Raw genomic sequence first — 16,151 nt, forward strand, 5'->3', positions numbered from 1 at the left:
TTGGAATGTGCGGCACGGTGGCAGTGTGGTAGCGCTGCTGCCTCGCAGTTAGGAGACCCGGGTTCGCTTCCCGGGTCCTCCCTGTGTGGAGTTTGCATGTTCTCCCCGTGTCTGCGTGGGTTTCCTCCGGGCGCTCCGGTTTCCTCCCACAGTCCAAAGACATGCAGGTTAGGTGGGTTGGTGATTCTACATTGTGTGTGTGCTTTGTGTGTGTGTGTGTGTGTGTGTGTGTCCTGCGGTGGGTTGGCGCCCTGCCCGGGATTGGTTCCCTGCCTTGCGCCCTGTGTTAGCTGGGATTGGCTCCAGCAGACCCCCGTGACCCTGTGTTTGGATTCAGCGGGTTGGAAAATGGATGGATAGTTGGAATGCTCAGATTTAAATATTAAATAAGCTGGTGTGAAAATTGAAAGAAGGGCTTATGAAGCATGCAACTCATAGATCTAGCCACATGTGTACTTGGACCATTCAATAAAACAGACAATTTCTGTATTTTTTATTATTAATATTAAACTGTCATATGCATGTAGCTGATCAGCTGATATGGAGGTGGATCCATTTCACTTGTAAATTTGTGTGAAGTCAGTACTGTTTAATTTATGAATAAACATAACTGTAAAAACACAGGAAAGAATTAGATACATGGTTGCATGATATCACCAGTGTCCACAAAACTCAGAAATATTAATTAACAAATCATTTACATCTCTATTTAGAAAACTAGAACTTTATTTGTCCCTATGAGGATATCTGGCTGTTTACAAAATAAGCTCTTTAAATGAATAAATAAATAAATAGATAGGTAAATAAATAAATATACACATATTTTGATCAAAACACACACTAGAATGACTATAAAGCAAGAAAATTCAAAAGAAAGAAAAGTTATGACTTGGCTGTCACAGTCCTAGTGAGGCATTATGCAGAGGCACAGCCCTTGAGTCTCACAAACTGCGGTCTGCCCGACAAATAGTCCATTATCTAGGACACCATAGGCTCATCCACCTGCATATCTCTGAGTTTACCCCTTAACAGAGATGGCTGGATGATATTGAATGCGCTGGAGAAATCAAAAGCATAATCCTCACAGTGCTGCCAGCTTTGTTCAGGTGAGAGTAAGCCTTGTAGAGCAGATAGATAATTGCATCCTCCACTCCAATCTTTGTCTGATAGTCAAACTGTAGTGGGTCCAGGTGGGTTAAATAGCTATCATCTTCTCAACCAGAGGTAAATAAATATTAAGATGGGACCTGACCTGGACAAAGGTTCAGCAGGGAATAGCTACAATGAGGTAACACATTCAACGTATTCTGGAGAGCCCCGTGGGCGAGTGGGAGTGTGATGTGTAGTGTAGTTTAAGTTGGCATCTTAGCGACACCTGCCAAAGAGACAGGGAGAGAGACTTAGTTAGTTGAGTGGACAGCTGAATTTTACTTTACTTTTGTGTTCTACTTTATTTGCTCCTTTTAACTGTCTAACCCTGATTTTGTTAAGTAATCACATGATTTGTGTTATTTGAAATGTGTTTGCTGTTTGTTTCAATTTTATCTAGTGTAACGCATGAGTCTTGCACCCCAAAACATGAGGCTGAGTCTCAGTACTTTAGCAAAACCAGCTTTATTCTACTTGAAACAGGAACAGCATAGTTATTTACAGTGGTGTGAAAAACTATTTGCCCCCTTCCTGATTTCTTATTCTTTTGCATGTTTGTCACACAAAATGTTTCTGATCATCAAACACATTTAACCATTAGTCAAATATAACACAAGTAAACACAAAATGCAGTTTGTAAATGGTGGTTTTTATTATTCAGGGAGAAAAAAAAATCCAAACCTACATGGCCCTGTGTGAAAAAGTAATTGCCCCCTGAACCTAATAACTGGTTGGGCCACCCTTAGCAGCAATAACTGCAATCAAGCGTTTGCGATAACTTGCAATGAGTCTTTTACAGCGCTCTGGAGGAATTTTGGCCCACTCATCTTTGCAAAATTGTTGTAATTCAGCTTTATTTGAGGGTTTTCTAGCATGAACCGCCTTTTTAAGGTCATGCCATAGCATCTCAATTGGATTCAGGTCAGGACTTTGACTAGGCCACTCCAAAGTCTTCATTTTGTTTTTCTTCAGCCATTCAGAGGTGGATTTGCTGGTGTGTTTTGGGTCATTGTCCTGTTGCAGCACCCAAGATCGCTTCAGCTTGAGTTGACGAACAGATGGCCGGACATTCTCCTTCAGGATTTTTTAGTAGACAGTAGAATTCATGGTTCCATCTATCACAGCAAGCCTTCCAGGTCCTGAAGCAGCAAAACAACCCCAGACCATCACACTACCACCACCATATTTTACTGTTGGTATGATGTTCTTTTTCTGAAATGCTGTGTTCCTTTTACGCCAGATGTAACGGGACATTTGCCTTCCAAAAAGTTCAACTTTTGACTCATCAGTCCACAAGGTATTTTCCCAAAAGTCTTGGCAATCATTGAGATGTTTCTTAGCAAAATTGAGACCATCCCTAATGTTCTTTTTGCTTAACAGTGGTTTGCGTCTTGGAAATCTGCCATGCAGGCCGTTTTTGCCCAGTCTCTTTCTTATGATGGAGTCGTGAACACTGACCTTAATTGAGGCAAGTGAGGCTTGCAGTTCTTTAGACGTTGTCCTGGGGTCTTTTGTGACCTCTCGGATGAGTCGTCTCTGCGCTCTTGGGGTAATTTTGGTCGGCCGGCCACTCCTGGGAAGGTTCACCATTGTTCCATGTTTTTGCCATTTGTGGATAATGGCTCTCACTGTGGTTCGCTGGAGTCCCAAAGCTTTAGAAATGGCTTTATAACCTTTACCAGACTGATAGATCTCAATTACTTCTGTTCTCATTTGTTCCTGAATTTCTTTGGATCTTGGCATGATGTCTAGCTTTTGAGGTGCTTTTGGTCTACTTCTCTGTGTCAGGCAGCTCCTATTTAAGTGATTTCTTGATTGAAACAGGTGTGGCAGTAATCAGGCCTGGGGGTGGCTACGGAAATTGAGCTCAGGTGTGATGCACCACAGTTAGGTTATTTTTTAACAAGGGGGCAATTACTTTTTCACACCGGGCCATGTAGGTTTGGATTTTTTTTCTCCCTAAATAATAAACACCTTCATTTAAAAACTGCATTTTGTGTTTACTTATGTTATATTTGACTAATGGTTAAATGTGTTTGATGATCAGAAACATTTTGTGTGACAAACATGCAAAAGAATAAGAAATCAGGAAGGGGGCAAATAGTTTTTCACACCACTGTATTGTAGTGGGATCTACCACTGTCCGATACATAGACGCAGCAAACAGACATGGTTGGGACCAGGTCAGTGGCCAAGTTACTGTTCCCTGCATTTACAATGTTCCTTGCATCACCCATTGACGACAGGCGCTTATAGCATGACCATGATCGGCTCATAGTTGCTCTTGTTGCGCTTTGCTGCTATGCTGTGCTGCGAACCTGCGGTGGCCTCAACAACAGACAAGCAGTACTCCACAGATGCGGGAATTACACTTCGGCGTAATGTCCCTTTGGGGGGGGTTGTTTCCCAAAAGAGTTCAGATACCTCACACTTGATTGGAGTGTCCTTCCAGATGCTTTCTCAAAAATATAAAGGAGGCATTTATAAAATAGTATATGGTGTGATGGACAACATGGATGGACTGTTATCTTGATATGGATGGATGGTGACTTCTTACCTGGTCAGGAGGCCATCATGGATGGATGGATGGCTTGGATAGATTGGTATTCTGGCCAGGGTGGTTGCTATTACTTTCCTGGTTAGGAGGCAGGTATGATGGAAGGATAGAAGGTGACTGCCCTTCTGGGCCATGTGTTCCCTTAGCATGCTGTGTGGCAGCATCCCTCTGCTGTAGCTCCCTTTTTGATAGCTACTGGGCTGCATGGGAACTGTAATTCTGTAGTGCAGCTTTGTTGGGGTCCCTGGGGGCAGGTAGAGATAACTCCTGTCAGTTGGAGGTTCTGCATAACCCAGACGTGCTTCCTATGTGCATTGTTTTGACACTGGAAGCACCCCTTGTGTCTGACATAGAAGAAGCCATTCTTCCTCATTCAGAGAATTTTGGCCTGGAGAGAAGGAGAACAAAACTTACTTGGAGAGAGGTGGAGGAAGAATAGGAAAAGGGATTATAAACAAGGTAAGAATAAAGAATATTACACTTACTGTGTATTGTGAAAGGATGTTATTTGGGAAGTGTTTCCTGTTTGTGAAAGATACTCTGCCCTAAAAAAGCAATGTTTTTTGAAACAAAGCCTGGTTGTGATCACGTATGTCAGGGGTTTGGGGTGCAAGATGCACCTTACATGACGCCGTGGTTATTCTAAAATAAAAAAAAAACATATTCTTAAAATTCTGAGGAAAAATATAAAACTCCATGAACCAAGTTAAGTCTATGGTTGTCCATCTTACTGGTTGAAACTCCGGAGCCTCTTGAACCCACTACCTTTGATAACGTACCTGAGGGATGAGCCAGCAGATGAGGACACAGCAAACATATAGAAAGAGATAGGTGTAAAAAAGTGCTCCAGCACTTTTATTAAAATAATCCAAGACAAATCAGTGTTCAATAACTGCAGTGTTCACAATGTTCAATAAATAATCCATAAAAACAAGGTGAAAGTGAAGGTTAAAAACAAATAAATAATCCATTAAAATCAGAGGTTAAAACCAGAGATCATCCACAAAACTTTGAGCCACGGATACTGCCCTTTTAAACTTGGAACCTCCTTCCCTTATCCTTTTCGGAACTTGCAGGAGAAGGAGAAGATGCCGACCTACAGGTGCAATCAACCTTCATATCCTGACTCTGTTACCTGCTTCCCTTCCATCGGTGTCTGTGGGGCAACCTGTTGAGCCACACATGCCTCTCCCACCGCTCACACTCAGTCCTTGCAGGAGATGCTGTCAATCGAGCTGCTCCTACTCTCTGGCAGTCGCTCAGCAGGAGTGCTGTTTCTTTAGTTTCAGGGTTCTGCAGCCATGAAGCTCATTCCCGACCGTACTGTTCTCGCTCCCTGCAAAACAGGCACTCTCGCTCCCTCTTCGCGTTTCTGTCTTTTCTCCATTTAACCTCTGCCTCTCGCTCATCTTTCTCTTGTTGGCCAGGCTAATTTTCCTCCTTTTGCCTTCTCTTTCACCTCGATTGTGAACTGCGCAAAGCCGATAAAACAATTGAGACAGACCATACCCTCGTGTAGGTGTGTCATGCCCCAATTACTCCACCAACTCCCTGCAGCACACCCACGGAGACTGAGCCAGCCATTCAATTTTTTATTTATTTAAAATTAGCCACCTTTTTCTAAGGTGCAGACCTACTATACCACAGAGTCGATCTGTTTTTCTGTTTACAACTGTGTACCTGAAAGTCCACATACTTGTGTGTTCCATGTCTCTGGTATCTGTTACAAATTAAATAATAGCACTTTGATATGCTTCTACTTTCAGTAGGAATCAGAAGGCTTTATAGCAAACTAGCTGAAATACCCAGCATTGCCTGGGAGGAAAATAAAGTGTTTTTTTTAACAAAACAATGAAGACTCAGTACTGTGCTTGTCTTGCAGTCTTGTATGTATGTTATCATCCAGTTGACACTCGGAACCAGCCAACTGTATTTAATTTCAAAAGCAACAGGGGTGCGGTGGCGCTCAAACATAAAGAATGGTAGTAGTCACCTCCAGTTCGCCCTCTGGTGGTTGTTCTGAGTGTCAACTGGATAATAACATGCATACAACACCGCAAGATCACCCCCCCCCCCCACTCTACCCAGAGGGGGTAGGTTAGGGTTGATTTCACCCTACAGTATTTTTAGTTGACCAATGAGAAACATGTTTACCAAGTTTCATGAAAATCGCTCCAGCCGTTCGGAAGTGATGCTGGAACATACTGTATATACATATACACACATACATTGACTTTTATATATACTAGGGGGCTCTGCCCTCTGCTCGCTTCGCTCGCCAACCCCTGTGTTTGGTTAAGTGGATATACAATTTTAAAAGCTTTTTTTTTTTTTCTTTGGAATTGTTTCAATTTCATTATTTGCACTTTTACTTTAAAGCTTCATTAAAAACAGTATTTGGAATTACCTTCTTTAAGATCGCATTGAATTTTGATTCCGTTTTTGGAGACACATTGTGACAACGCAACATATAACTGCCTGTGAGTGAATATTGTTTCTGTTTCTCTAATAAATATCGACTTTTTATAATGTTTGTCCCTGTGATTTGTTAATTGTCATAGCAAAAGCTACTTTATTCTCACGGTAAACTGTAAACATTTTAATACGAATGGCATATCACAATCTCTTTTGGTGTCTAATGTTATTCGCGGAATATATACATTACCTTTCTTGTCGCCTGTTAAAATTTACATTGCTTCCCTGTGATCATAAATATACACATGACTGAATTGTGTATTCTTTGAAATTTAAACTTGTCGTTGCTTTAACTGTTGTGGGACCACAGATTCTCATAGCATATGGTCCATTATTGTGTAAGTCCACGTTTTGTACATTGAATGATGCGAAGGTGAAAAGACTTTGTTTTTCACTCTTTGCCTTTTATTTCTGACCTCGATTTGTCCTTCTATTTTTTCAATTACACCTGGTTCTGATGATTAATTAACTTTTGTTTGCGCTAATGCGATCTTTACTATCTTTTTTTTGATACTGTAACGACTGACATAATAAAGTGTCACAGAAGTTTTACTTGAACAATCGCCGACTTAGTAACCCCAAACACAACTTTCTAGCACCCTCTCCAACCTCTCCTCCCCCGGGTCTCGCCTCCCCTTACCGCATCAATCAAGACTCCGCTATCAGTCTTCCGTGTTGTACTCTGCCCTCCCTCAATTGGACCTAACAGTCACTTAAAACAAAAAAGGCTTCAACCTGGCTGGAACACTACAATACTTTTGAATTTTACTGCTTTCATATTCTGTACCTTTCTCTACATGTGTATTGTGGCATCATTTGTTTGAGCCTTTTGAATTCCACTGCTTTCATAATCTCTTATCTGACTTTTTTTCTCTCCAACGCTTTTGGGTCTCTTTTCTCCGTGCTGCTCTTTCTTCTTTGCTTAGTCGTTGATGTTTCATCTAGAACGTATTGTCCTTATACGCTTTATATGTGCTGAGAGCACAGGATATGTGTGTGCTACGTGCCTTTACACGACTGAGTGTTTTGCTGGCCGTGCTCTTATTTGATATTGTTTGCAAGTAGGATGTGTCTTGCAAGAATCTCATGTTCTACGTCCCCATGAGACGGCCCTGGGACAATCTCTTGGCACCAATTCTCATGTTTACGGTTCCCGTGAGACGCTCTGTGGCCAGTCTCTTTTGTCTCGTGGGTCTTTTAAGTGTCTTCTGAGAACTTCAGAGAAGATCACGTCTTGTCGCCCTGCTTTTCCTTTCCAGGATTTTTTTTTATAATAGAGATAGATATGGCTTTCATTCTGTTGTCAAGTAATTTAGCTGTAAATTGTTAATTTTCACAACCTTTGAGTCGTTTTATCTTTCTTTTTTGCTGAAAAACTGGTCTACATTGCAAATTAGAGAACCAGTTAAATCCACCTGACCAATGCTACTGGTATTAAACTACACTTAAAGTAGTTTTCTGCAGCCAAGACATTGTAGTGCAATTACATTTAAAATTTGTCACTTCTACATACCTAATTTAGCAGTTGGTCTTATGGCTGAACAAGGTGGAAGGTAACCAGAAACAGCAGAATCAAGTTTCAATGTATGAGTACTGTACAGTGGCACAGTAGTTAGTAATATTTACCTGTCAGCACATTCAGGTTTAAATGTTTACTTAAAACTTTTGTTCAGTTTTTTCCAGTTAATTGCATGCTCTGCACATGCTTAATCTCTTCCTCATTAGCTGTCACCAGACGCCAAAGCATACATGTAGATGATGTGAAATGATCCAGTAATTTTTTTTTGAGTGTCAGGAATAAGCTTTAAGTAATAACACAGAAATGCATATCTCTTTTTTAAGTAATACTTGAATTTTTACTTCAGTAAAATAAATAATGTGTTACATTATCCATCCATCCATCCATTTTCCAACCCGCTGAATCCTAACACAGGGTCACGGGGGTCTGCTGGAGCCAATCCCAGCCAACACAGGGCGCAAGGCAGGAACCAATCCTGGACAGGGCGCCAACCCACCACAGGTGTTACATTATGCATTGCTTTAAAAGTCATCCGACTATGTAACACATACTACTTTTAATGTATTATCCCTAACACTTCTTATGCAACATGGACCATTCTCCTTATTTTTTATGTTCCCAGCACAATAATCAGCTCAGAATCCAATTTCCAAAATTACTTCTGATACTTGCAGCCTCTGGTTTGAGGATTACTCTTTTGGTAGTCTTGCATCAATGGCCTTTTCAAGTTCTAAGTGAACTAACATTTTTCAGTGAGATATTTCATGATTAGTACTGTGTCCATTGCAGTTTCCATTTATTTATCCAGCTATCAAATCCATCCGTTTTCAAGTCTGCTTAATCCATTTGAGTGTAGCAGGTGCCAGAGCCTAATCCTAGGAGCATCGAGCCTTAGGTGTGAACCATTCCTGGACATTTAATTAAATTCATTAAAGTTCATATACTTTAAATGTCAGGCCTAGAGAACATTTGGGCTTTCTTTGGCCACATTTAACCCATGAAAGTTGGTAATCTTGTTGGAAAACTTGTGTAAAGTAACATTTCTCAAGAGTACCCTTTATGTCTGCTAGATTTCATAACCATTAAGGTCCTAATTGATTAAGAGAATTAAATCAGTAATATACTAATTCTTTTTGTCCTTGTAAGTGTTGTGAAGAACAGAAACTGAACTTAGTTTCAATAATTTAAGATGTTGGAAACCTGAAGGAGCTCCTGAGTGTGTGAGTGTGTGTAATAAATTAAGTTTGCATTAAACATGTAACTTGATAAATAATCATTTATTTTATATAGTGCATTTTATAGCTAGAACCTTTACAGTGGAATTTATAGAAATAATAGCATACTGTATAGTCATGGCCAAAAGTTTTGAGAATGACATAAATATTAATTTTCACAAAGTTTTCTGCCAGAGATTTTATGATGGCAATTTGCATATCCTCCAGAATGTAATGATGAGTGATCAGATGAATTGCAATTAATGACAAAGTCCCTCTTTGCCATGAAAATGAACTTAATCCCAAAAAACCCATTTCCACCGCTGTTGTGAAAAAGGCTTCAGAGCACCCAAGACCAGCAAGTGCCAGGACCGTCTCCTAAAGTTGATTCAGAGATGGGATCGGGGCAACACCAGTCGAGAGCTTGCTCAGAAATGGCAGCAGGCAGGTGTGAATGCATGTGCAAGCAGAGTGGGGCGAAAACTTTTGGAGGATGGCCTGGTGTCAAGAAGGGCAGCGAAGAAGCCACTTCTCTCCAAGCAAAGCATCAGGGACAGACTGATATTCTGCAGAAGGTACAGGGATTGGACTGGGGTGAAGTCATTTTCTCTGATGAATCCACTTTCCAGTTGTTTGGGACATCCGGAAATAAGACTGCCTGGAGAAGAAAAGGTGAGCACTACCATCAGTCCTGAGCATCCTGAGACTATTCATGTGTGGGGTTGCTTCTCAGCCAAAAGAGTGGCCTCACTCACAATTTTGCTTAAGAACACAGGCATGAATAAAGAATGGTACCAAAACATCCTCTGACAGTAACTCCTCCCAACCATCCAAGAACAGTTTGGTGACGAACAATACCTTTTCTAGCATGATGGAGCACCGTGCCATAAGGCAAAAGTAATAACTAAGTGTCTCGGGGAACAAAATATCGAAATTTTGGGTCCATGGCCAGGAAACTCCCCAGACCTTAATCCCATTGAGAAGTTGTGGTCAATCCTGAAGAAGCAGGTGGACAAACAAAAACCCACAAATTCTGACAAACTCCAAGTATTGGTTATGCAAGAATGGGCTGCCAACAGTCAGGATTTGGCCCAGAAGTTGATTGACAGCATGCCAGGGTGAATTGCAGAGGTCTTGAAAAAGAAAGAAGGGCCAACACTGCAAATATTGACTCTTTGCATAAACTTAATGTGATTGTCAATAAAAGCATTTAAACTTATGAAATGCTTGTAATTATACTTCAGTATACCATAGCAACATCTGATAAAAAGATCTAAAAACGCTGAAGCAGCAAACTTTTGTGTCATTCTCAAAACTTTTGGCCATTACTGTACAGTGGAAGTGCCTCATCCAGTGTTGGTTCCTGCCTTGTACTTGGTGCTGCAGGGATATTCTCTAGCCTACTGTAACTCTGAAATTAAGCTGAATTGATGGATAGATAAATAAAATTTATAATGGATGTTGCCTGGATGAATTCTGGCTACCCATAAACTGAATTGTAATAATGGGTTTCAGAAAGTAGATGGACTGCAGACAAGTGTGACTTGTAAACACTCAAACATCAAGTAGAGATGGAATCAGATGCTGCAACCTTGTAGTTTTCAGTGGGGTATTTTTGACATTAGCAGACAAGTGACTTGTAAATGGTCAAACTTTAAGTTAGGTTTGGAGTCAGAAGCTGCAACTTTTTTGGGAATATTTCTGCAACTAGCCTTGCTAGCCATCTTGGAAAAAGCAATTGGCTTCAGTTGTGGTCAGTTATTGGGCAGACTTGCTGCTTGTGGTATGAAATTGTAAAGTTGGCTTATGGGCTACAGGTAGATAAGGTACAAATGAGCACAACAATTAAGTAAGCATAGTCTTTGTCCTGAATATCTAACGAATTGCTGCAGAACACTCAGCTAACTGTTTAATATCCCAAGACCTCTTAAAAATGGAATTGAAATTGTCAGCAGGAACATTCATTTACCAGCCAGTGTGCCTAAGCTTTTTCCTGTACAGTTTCTGTCCATGTGCATTAGTGGTCAGCAGTATGTTGGGCCGGCTTGCAAGCAGGCTATGTTTATACTACTGCTTGGTAAGTGAGGATAATTCAACGCAACGGAAGACTCAGTTGAAATGTATTTTAACCTACAGAGTTGTAATGGATAATCAGAGGTGGGATTCACATTTTGTGGTCAAATTTATCACAATCAAGAATTAGGAGATGAAGCAGTTGCATCAAAGCTCCATTTGTGTGTTGGCAGGTTTAAGAAGTTCTTTAGCAGAAATTAAATTAAAAGCAGTCTATTAAAAAGGCAACAAGAAATCTGCCTGCACAGCAGTTGGCATCTTGAATCACACTGTGGTGGAGTTGGAAGAAGATGCCAGGACAGAGTTACAATGAGGTTATCAGGAGGTGCCAGTGTTGATGAGCGAGGGTTAGTTCAGATGGCTTTATTCAGCATGGTCTTTAATGAACATTTTGATTTACTGGTATTTTCACTCTGTCCCGACCAGCCAAACACGTTCATACTTATTTATCATAAACTTTGCCCAGCAGTCATTGGCATTGTGGTGTGGTGGTTAACGTGTAGGGCATTTAACCTCAATGTTCTTGGATCAGCTCCTCACCACTGGTTTACTATCTGACCTTGTATAAATCCCACTCATTGCCTGTACTTCAACCTTGGCAAAGTTATTTGCTAATAAAAATAAAATATTTGTACAAGTGTTTCTGTTTGTTTGTTTAGTTGAAGCTGTGAAAATCACAATATAATAATAGAATTCGAAAAAATCACATGCATAGTTTGTGTCATGTGACAGGATGCGCCACATGTGTTGGCAATTAGGTCGATACTAGACCACTACAGTGGTGAAGCTTCTGTTCCTTGGTAGTAATGAAAAGCAACTTCTCACTTAGTAGGTGACTGCCAAAGAGGAGGTTAGGCCATCTGATGTAAAATGTAATTACTTTTATTTGTTAAGTGAACAGACTGATCACTAGTATACATTGAAATATATCCGACTGTGGTTGATTGGGAAGGAAATTAATTGTTGTTTAACAAAAGCTATTATTTCTGTTTAGATTTTAAGTGCTGTGTTGAATGCTTCAGCTGTTTTCTTAACTCATCAGGTTTGCTTGTAACACTGTGTATGAGTCTCCGTTGGTCTGCCATCTTAATTTTTAATTACAGCTACAATTATGTAAGCTATTTTGTTAATTATGACTTTTCTACTCACATTATCGTTTATTTTTAGAACTGCAGGGGATTATAACCAAGAATTTGTGCCAAACTGGTGAACTCTATGCAGCTTTTTTGCATTTTCTATCTGCTCAGTCATGTTGTTCTTAAATTATATGTCTTCTTGTGTCTTAAACAAAGAAAGTGGTCAGTATGTAAATCATCAGGAGAAGCACCTGTGTTTAGGTCAAACGGTACTGACATTAGGAATATGGAGTGAATGGGGCACTGTATTGGTCAGACTTGTTATTATTCCTATAAAAAGACATATAAATGGCTAAATCCTGTAACAACTTTTATGATCAAAAGACAAATTATTGTGACTGTTTTCATTTTACATACTAAGGATCAGTTTGGAGGGAAAGGCAAAGAGAATACTTAATAGGAAACAAAAACTGTAAACAAGGGTTGTGATGGAAACCAGGGCATCATCGGCCCAAACCCCCAACCCGAACACACAAAAAGTCCTGGGTACAAATAAAGAATGGTTTATTCAACCATATTTCTTTCACAATACCACAAGGAGCACAAAAGCACAGGTTTCTCTCATCAATACACAAAATCTCTCTCCTTCCAACTCTTACCACTCTTACCCCTCTCCAGTTGAGTGTTGCCTTTCTTCCTCCCAGCTCCGACACACCTGGGTAAGGGAGTGTGGTCTATTTTTTTAAGGACCCGGGAGTACTTCCGGTCCCAGGGCTACTGCCTGATGGGAGCACTTCCGGGTCATATGTCAATTACAGCAGAAACCTTGTCTCCCTGCAGCACCCTCTTGTGGTACCCAGTGACCCCAGCTGGGCTGCTCTGCTGGACTACATTTCCTGGCATGCCCTGCTGGCTTCCCACTGTGCACCAGTGCTGCTGTAGGGCTGCTGCCATCTAGCATGCTGGGGGAATAAAAAACCCCCAGCGACATCTTCTCCTTCCGGTAGGCTATCTGCCCATCCTTTCCGGCTCTCTCTTCCGGGTCTGATCCCCTTCTCCTCCCCAGCCAGGATGCCTGTCTGCTTGCTAGGAGCTTCCCATCCGGGTAAGGAATCATCCCATCTTCTGGCCGGGATGCTTATCCAGCAAAAAACAAATAGGGAAGTTTGAAGTCATTAGATTCTTAAAAGGTCAAAACCTGAAACTTGAATAATGCTGCATTCATATACTATCAGACAGATGTTAACTGTGAGTTTCCATCCATCCATCCATCCATCCATCCATCCATCCATCCATCCATCCATCCATTTTCCAACCCGCTGAATCCAAACACAGGGTCACGGGGGTCTGCTGGAGTCAATCCCAGCCAACACAGGGCACAAGGTAGGAACCAATCCCGGGCAGGGTGCCAACCCACCGCAGACTGTGAGTTTCTGATTTGGAAATTCTATGTGAACACCCTATGAACTTGGAGCTAGAAGTTGGACGATTTGGAGAAAACAAAGGTACCCGAATCTTCCAAGTTGTGACATAACACTTAACTTTCACTTTATCCAGTTGTATAAAACAATATGCATGAATATATATGTATATATATATAAAACACACACATATACAGTATATACAGTGTATATATATATATATATATATATATATATATATATATATATATATATATATATATATATATACAGTGGTGTGAAAAACTATTTGCCCCCTTCCTGATTTCTTATTCTTTTGCATGTTTGTCACACAAAATGTTTCTGATCATCAAACACATTTAACCATTAGTCAAATATAACACAAGTAAACACAAAATGCAGTTTTTAAATGATGGTGTTTATTATTTAGGGAGAAAAAAAATCCAAACCTACATGGCCCTGTGTGAAAAAGTAATTGCCCCCTTGTTAAAAAATAACCTAACTGTGGTGTATCACACCTGAGTTCAATTTCCGTAGCCACCCCCAGGCCTGATTACTGCCACACCTGTTTCAATCAAGAAATCACTTAAATAGGAGCTGCCTGACACAGAGAAGTAGACCAAAAGCACCTCAAAAGCTAGACATCATGCCAAGATCCAAAGAAATTCAGGAACAAATGAGAACAGAAGTAATTGAGATCTATCAGTCTGGTAAAGGCTATAAAACCATTTCTAAAGCTTTGGGACTCCAGCGAACCACAGTGAGAGCCATTATCCACAAATGGCAAAAACATGGAACAGTGGTGAACCTTCCCAGGAGTGGCCGGCCGACCAAAATTACCCCAAGATCGCAGAGACGACTCATCCGAGAGGTCACAAAAGACCCCAGGACAGCGTCTAAAGAACTGCAGGCCTCACTTGCCTCAATTAAGGTCAGTGTTCATGACTCCACCATAAGAAAGAGACTGGACAAAAACGGCCTGCATGGCAGATGTCCAAGACGCAAACCACTGTTAATCAAAAAGAACATTAGGGCTCGTCTCAATTTTGCTAAGAAACATCTCAATGATTGCCAAGACTTTTGGGAAAATACCTTGTGGACTGATGAGACAAAAGTTGAACTTTTTGGAAGGCAAATGTCCCGTTACATCTGGCGTAAAAGGAACACAGCATTTCAGAAAAAGAACATCATACCAACAGTAAAATATGGTGGTGGTAGTGTGATGGTCTGGGGTTGTTTTGCTGCTTCAGGACCTGGAAGGCTTGCTGTGATAGATGGAACCATGAATTCTACTGTCTACCAAAAAATCCTGAAGGAGAATGTCCGGCCATCTGTTCGTCAACTCAAGCTGAAGCGATCTTGGGTACTGCAACAGGACAATGACCCAAAACACACCAGCAAATCCACCTCTGAATGGCTGAAGAAAAACAAAATGAAGACTTTGGAGTGGCCTAGTCAAAGTCCTGACCTGAATCCAATTGAGATGCTATGGCATGACCTTAAAAAGGCGGTTCATGCTAGAAAACCCTCAAATAAAGCTGAATTACAACAATTTTGCAAAGATGAGTGGGCCAAAATTCCTCCAGAGCACTGTAAAAGACTCATTGCAAGTTATCGCAAACGCTTGATTGCAGTTATTGCTGCTAAGGGTGGCCCAACCAGTTATTAGGTTCAGGGGGCAATTACTTTTTCACACAGGGCCATGTAGGTTTGGATTTTTTTTTCTCCCTAAATAATAAAAACCGCCATTTACAAACTGTATTTTGTGTTTACTTGTGTTATATTTGACTAATGGTTAAATGTGTTTGATGATCAGAAACATTTTGTGTGACAAACATGCAAAAGAATAAGAAATCAGGAAGGGGGCAAATAGTTTTTCACACCACTGTATATATATATATATATATATATATATATATATATATATATATATATATATATATATATATATATATAGTACTGTGCAAAAGTTTTAGACAGGTGTGAAAAAATGCTGTAAACAAAGAATGCTTTCAAAAATGGAAGTGTTAATCATTTATTTTCATCAATCAACAAAATGCAGTGAATAAACAAAAGAGAAGTCTAAATCAAATCAATATTTGGTGTGACCACCCTTTGCCTTCAAAACAGCATCAATTCTTCTAGGTACACTTGCACACAGTTTTTGAAGGAACTCTGCTGGTAGGTTGTTCCAAACATCTTTTAGAACTAACCACAGATCTTCTGTGGATGTCGGCTTCCTCACATCCTTCTGTTTCTTCATGTAATCCCAGACGCACTCGATGATGTTGAGATCAGAGCTTTGTGGGGGCCATACCATCACTTCCAGGACTTCTTGTTCTTCTTTACGCTGAAGATAGTTTTTAATGACTGGCTGTATGTTTGGAGTCGTTGTCCTGCTGCATATATATATGTGTATATATATTTATTTATTTGCACTCCAGTAAGAAGGTAAAACATCACAGCTTAGAGTTTTGAATATTCTGATAGCACATGAATGCAGCATAAGGTGGCCATCATGATGCTACATTCTGTGTCCCATATATCGCCCTTGGCCAAGCAGCACAACGGCGTCATTGAAGCAGTTCCACAAAATATTGAGTCTTATAATGTCACTGACTGTTTACTCAAAACAATGCAAATAAATAAACACAAATAAAACACTAT

General features: G+C 40.4%; 1 protein-coding gene and 1 long non-coding RNA gene across 2 annotated transcripts in view; one reads left to right on the forward strand and one right to left on the reverse strand.

Moving 5' to 3' along the window:
* jade2 (jade family PHD finger 2) overlaps positions 1 to 16,151 on the forward strand; it is a 330,800-nt gene that overhangs the window by 78,574 nt on the left and 236,075 nt on the right. The gene's annotated exons all lie outside the window — the stretch shown is intronic.
* On the reverse strand, positions 1,778 to 15,059 carry LOC127529564 (uncharacterized). The gene is made up of 2 exons (XR_007936189.1): positions 13,934 to 15,059; positions 1,778 to 1,830 (listed from the first exon to the last, which is right to left on the reverse strand). It is a non-coding gene; the product is annotated as an uncharacterized LOC127529564 (long non-coding RNA).

The sequence above is a fragment of the Erpetoichthys calabaricus genome, chromosome 11, assembly GCF_900747795.2.
Source record: "Erpetoichthys calabaricus chromosome 11, fErpCal1.3, whole genome shotgun sequence".
NCBI lineage: Eukaryota > Metazoa > Chordata > Cladistia > Polypteriformes > Polypteridae > Erpetoichthys > Erpetoichthys calabaricus.